General features: G+C 32.4%; 1 long non-coding RNA gene across 1 annotated transcript; it reads left to right on the forward strand.

Moving 5' to 3' along the window:
* The first annotated feature begins 281 nt into the window (after positions 1-281).
* On the forward strand, positions 282-1,080 carry LOC133194712 (uncharacterized). Its single transcript, XR_009722163.1, has 2 exons — positions 282-370; positions 553-1,080. It is a non-coding gene; the product is annotated as an uncharacterized LOC133194712 (long non-coding RNA).
* The last annotated feature ends 4,762 nt before the right edge of the window (positions 1,081-5,842 follow it).

Consider the following 5,842-nt stretch of genomic DNA (forward strand, 5'->3'; position numbering starts at 1 on the left):
GGATGAAATTCGGGATCAGGAAGAAGAAAAAAAACTACTAAACTTGTACAATAACCATCCTTAAACTTCAGTATAATATATATTTATTCTCATTATACATGTATTAATGATTCAGGAGAACTATGAGTGTTGAGTATAAATTTATTATGTGTAACGTGTTCGTTACTAAGAATCAAAGCTCATATTGTAACTAATCGTTCTTCCTGGATCTGTCCAATTACACACACAATATAAGCATGGTCGTACTGCGCATTAATCAGATTTATATCAACTCAATCACAGAGGAAAGAGATGAAACCAAAGGCCATGTTACTGGTGTTCTTTATAATGACTCTGAGCTTCTGCACAGTCTTCACTGATCTAGATCAAGGTAAATTCATTAGCAGATCGAACGGTGTTCACAGGTAAATTAGTCTACATTTCATAAATGTTAATTTAAATGAATTTTTTTAAAATATTTTAAAATCTTCTTGAAAAATAATAATTCGAATATTTTTTTTTTTTTGATAAATTATGTCTGATGTCTGAAAAATTTAATTTTTATTCCAACAGTTGTCGAAGCTATTAACGAAAGATCCAAAACTGAAATTTCGAGAAGAGGTGGTTTTATGTTTGTGGGACCAAGGCCCCGGCGTAGACCACGACCAGGACGTTTCAGAGAAATACAGGTTTCAGAAAAATAATGGTGAACGGACATCTTTTGGTTGCCTAGTGTACAGATAATTACCTCCCGATTAAATGTAACATCTTAACTTCATACGGGATCAAAAGTAGAATTTTGCATTTCCAACAACGACTGGATATAATGTATGGAAAAGATAGAACACATTTCATTTTCAAATATGGTGTGTAAGTAATTGTGTTAAAGTTGCTAAAAGTCTTGCATTTTTCTATGTTGACTATATGTACATGTATATTTGAATATTTGCGTGTTAAATATAAAAATGTGATTTCAAAAACATTGCATTGCATAATTTTCAGTAATAGTTTCAGTTATGTGAAAGTTTCAGTAATGTGTAATCCCTTGCAAATACTTATTTGCTTGGTTTGTTGTGAAAGTATTAAACAATTGTTAGTTTTTTCTGTTTGAAATCTGTGTTTGAAACATTACACTTGATCAATTTTAGAAATTCTAGCAATTCCATGGCTAAAGTTATGTTATTTAATCTACTTCAGTGATTCACATAAGTATTGCAAATTGCGTCGTGTCGTCACCAAGAAGATAACTGTATATTTTCGTTACTACAAACTCTCCAGGGGCTCGTAACATAAAACTGCTAAGTTTTTGACTTAAAGAGGATTGCTACACAATATTTTATTTCATAAAATTAATGTTTAAGAAACCCCCTTTTAAAATATGGTTTCAGCATTGAAAGACCAATTTTAGTTCTGAATTATTTTACATATTTTTTCATTTTTATTTAAAGGAAAATGTAAATAAAAAGTTTTAAAAAATACAAATATGAGGCTTTATAGATTAACTATGCTGGTAATAAATGCATAATATGAATTTCTAAAGTCAAACATTACAAGAAAAGTCAGAAAGACATTATAAATAAAAAAATGTGAATATCTTTCAATCCTATGTACATATTTTGCTATGGAAAAATCAGAGTTACTTTCCCTCTCTATCGTACATGTACATTTTATATTGTAAGACAGGTAAGTAGAATGAAGATCAGTTAAACGTCTATGTTTTTGTTTATTTTAGTGTTAAATCTAAAGCAAACAAGCATGGCGCGGCGCCATGCCCTTTTTTTTTCGGCGCCATGCCCTTTTTTCCAGCGCCATGCCCTTTTTTCCTTGCAAAAATTAATAAATATGCCTAGCAGAGGCAAGATGGACTAGCGGCTTTGTTTATTCAGTGCATGCTGATTAGCCCCTTTGTTTATTTAATGCACGCAAAGGTGTGAATTCAGGACAGGAAATCACTTGTCGCTTGAACGCACACAGCCACCTGGCCAGGTAACATGCCTCAGGCTGTCAGGGTATAAGAGATAACACGAGAAAATATCATTTGATTGCATTGATTATGCAAGAATTAGCCCAATGTCACAGATAGATTAATTTGTAAATTAAAATGTTACACATTGTAAATCAGGATCGTTTTTTTTTTAAATTGAAAGTAGAAAAAACAGAGTTGATGAAGAAATGTGAAAAATAAAACTGCTGATAAATTAAGACAACTTACAATGTACAGTACCAAAAAAACTGAATATTATAATTATGTGTGAAATGGGCTAGGAAACATCAAAGTATGAAGTTAGTTTCTATCAACATGTTCAGTGATTCTGTGTTCTAACTTTTTAAGTTGACATCCAGAGAATCAATGTTTCTAAGCCAGAAAAAAAGTTTTAACCAATTTATATATTATTTCAAGTTTAATTTTTTGGTATGTTCAGTTTCACTTGATTTTGTTGGTAGATTATTTTCAAAATAAAGAGAATGCCCTCTACATTCATTATCCAAGTAGTCCTCCCTCCCCCCCCCCCCACTTTGCAATTTTGTTCTGTTATTTACCTCATACACAAATAACAATATTAAAGTAAGGAAAAAGAATTCATACCCCAAACTAAAATAATTTTTGAGCAAGTGACAAAAGGATTCACACCTATTACTTTTTAAGCATAACCTTGATAACCATATTAATTTCTTGATTAAAAAATTTGAATATAAATTTTGGCAATAATTGCCCTCTCAGTGTGTATTAAATGAATTAAGCTGACAGATTTATAAATTTCTCTTTTAGATACTTGTATAACTAAAGATTTCAGTATTAAATAATAATTTAAGTACATAAACATGATAAAGAAAATATTTATCGTTAAAAAAGTGCCTGTCGCGGCATAAAGTGCCCTTTTGATAATTGGATTACCATGCCCTTTTTAGGGTCTGGATTTAACACTATTATTTGCTTTCTGTTTCACGTCCCTCTCGAGTATTTTTTTACTCATATGTTGCCGCCACCACTTGCCGGTGGAGGGCTGCAAATTTTGACCTATATTCAGCACTCAGGGTCATTGAGCAGTGAGGGATCTTTTTTATGCCAGCACCTACTGCGACACAGGACCTCGGTTTATACGGTCTCATCCGAAGGACCGGTCTCCACGTCCCGCAGTGGGATTCTAACCCGCAAAGTAAGGATAAACTCCTTACTCCACGACTCTAAAGCAAAAACTCTAACCACTGTGCCACGCGGGCGACTCGTGCTATGTATTAAAATGCTTGTTTGCATATTTCAGCTTATCTGGTTAAAACAATCTTCTTCAGGATGTTGCTTTAAGCTATATTTAATGGAAACTTCGCAGCCGTTTTTCTACAGCAAGCATTAGTCCAAAATAAAAGCACGTATTAAAGTTTGCTAAAACTTGTCTGCAAGTTTCACAATTGAGTTGACAAGTGTGTTCGTATCTTCACGAGGATAATTTTCTCATGTGAATGAGGTTCACGAGAGAGTTTTTTTTTAATTTGTTAATTGTCGTGCCCCATTTACCTGTTGTTGTATAAATAATGGTTTGATATCTTGGTATAAGCGACCAAAAAAAAGGTGCAACGAATGTGAAGGATATATCCCATTGCTGATATCAAAGGTATTAAAACTAATATGGCGTATGCCTATTTACGAGTCGTGTTCAGCTCTAAGGTTCAATATAATTAGACTTTTATGACTATTAAGAATCATATAATCATGCATGATTAATCTTTTTGCGTAAAAAATACTGACTGATATTAATTTTTACTGTTACACAAACCGTTGTTCTTAGAACTGTTCAATTAAACAGTAAAAGTATGTGATATACCATTCCGACAGCTAAGAGGCTACTTTAGGGCTGTCAAGTTTTACACACTAGACAAGGAAACAGACCGATATAGCTCAGAATAACTTACCTTGTGACAATAAAAGTTCTTTTTAGGCAAAGTCCAATTAAACACAAAATTGTGAGCAGAGCCAACACGGATCTGTGAAATCAGAGGTGGGATCAAGTAACATCGAGGAATGAACAAGCCTTGTCAACCGATCACATCCGCCCTCTGCCCTTTGTCATGATCGGTGAAATGAAAAAAGTCCGTAGACAATACAGTGTGAAAATTATGACCTAACAATTTGTGTGAAAGTCGTTAGTCAACATTTGAACTAACGAAAGGTTACACTTTCAAACAAAGTCATTGTATCAACCATAGAATTTGAGAAATGTTGACTTTAAACAAGTTGTATCATCAAATTATTTTTCAATAGCCTGACTTTGATATTGTTTATATGAGACTATGCTTTTGCTTATCGAACTTGGAGACATAAACACGGTTAAGGTAGTAGCAAAAGTGAATGTTAAAGATTAAAAAAGGAAATGTCTGTGCTGTAATAAAAATATTAGAATAACTGAGAAAAAATTAAAATGTAGGTATATAGACTGTCTTGCAAATGATGAGTAAATTAGGTTACATCTCCATTTCAAGGGAAATATGCAAGTTGAACAATACAGAGAGAAAATCAGAATAAGTTTACATTCATGTATTTCTACCATCCTTAAATCACAATGAGATAATTGCTTACATATTCATTACAATGTACATATTTAATTTATTACAATGACATATTTAAGGAAGGGTTGAAGAGCCGAGTGCAAAAGATTTTGTAAACAAATCTGAGTAAATTCGACATAACACGGTTTACGTTTGGTAGGGATCAAAATAACAATGCATATGTTACTCTTACTGGACAATGGATATGTGACGTGTCACGTAATGGAAACAATTTAAGCAGGTTTCTGTCTCCCTTTCATTAGAAATTTCAAGACAGTAACCGTAACAATTCATTAACAGATTTAATGTTGAAAGATATGATACCAAAAAACCATTGTAGTTGTGTTCTTTATACTGATGTTGAGCCTCTACACAGCTTTACCTGTCACCGATACGGAGAAAAGTGAGTTTCATTAGTTGATTGAAATTTGCACAAGTCAAAATTATTTAAGATTTTCGAAATGTTTTAAGGAAATTTATTTTATCTATAAAATTATGGGGGGGGGGGATTCTTAATATATTTTTACGTACTCAATTTTTTTAAACTTTCAATTCACGTAGTCGAAGCTATTGACATTGGAAAAAATGTCGGTGATGATCATTCCAGAATAGGTGGTTTCATTTTTGTATCAGGACCGAGGCCTCGCCCTCGACCGCGAATAGGACCTTACAGAGAAATTGAAGTTTCAAATCAATATATGTGACTGGATATTTTCGGTTATGCATGTATTTGTAGTCTGGATACATTGTACTATCCTCCACACAACTCATCTGTATCGCCTTCTTGTGAAAACTTAAAGATCAATCAAGAAAAAGTAGAAAAAAAGACTCTGAGCTCAAACATGAACCGTTTGTGTACATTATGTTTTGTTTATTATAATGGATATATACATATACATTGAAAAAAAAAAAAAAAAAAAAAAAAAAAAAAAAAAAAAAACAACTTAAAACAGCGTTGAAGTTGATCTGTGGAATATGTGTTTATGTGAACATGTAAAGTATGTATTTATTTTTGTATGTGTATTATAGTATGTGTAATTATTTTATTAGAATATATATTTATGAAATGATATTTTATCGTATAATGTGTTTCCTCATAATTACCACAAAAGTATCAATTCCATGTATGTGATGATTGTTAACATCACTTAATTTCATCTGATTTCATCGGAGAAGGAACGGTGCGGAGACAAATGAAAAAAAAAATACTCAACTTCCTAAGCATGAACAAAGTCTGGAGGTTTTTATTATTGTTGAAGCATAACGAAAAGGACTTGTTTTTAAATGAGAACACCTACATATAAGCTTTAATCAGTCCCCG

This window comes from Saccostrea echinata, unplaced genomic scaffold (assembly GCF_033153115.1).
Source record: "Saccostrea echinata isolate AGI-Se365-2 ecotype Australia unplaced genomic scaffold, CSIRO_AGI_Sech_v1 ptg000029l, whole genome shotgun sequence".
NCBI classification, from domain to species: Eukaryota; Metazoa; Mollusca; class Bivalvia; order Ostreida; family Ostreidae; genus Saccostrea; species Saccostrea echinata.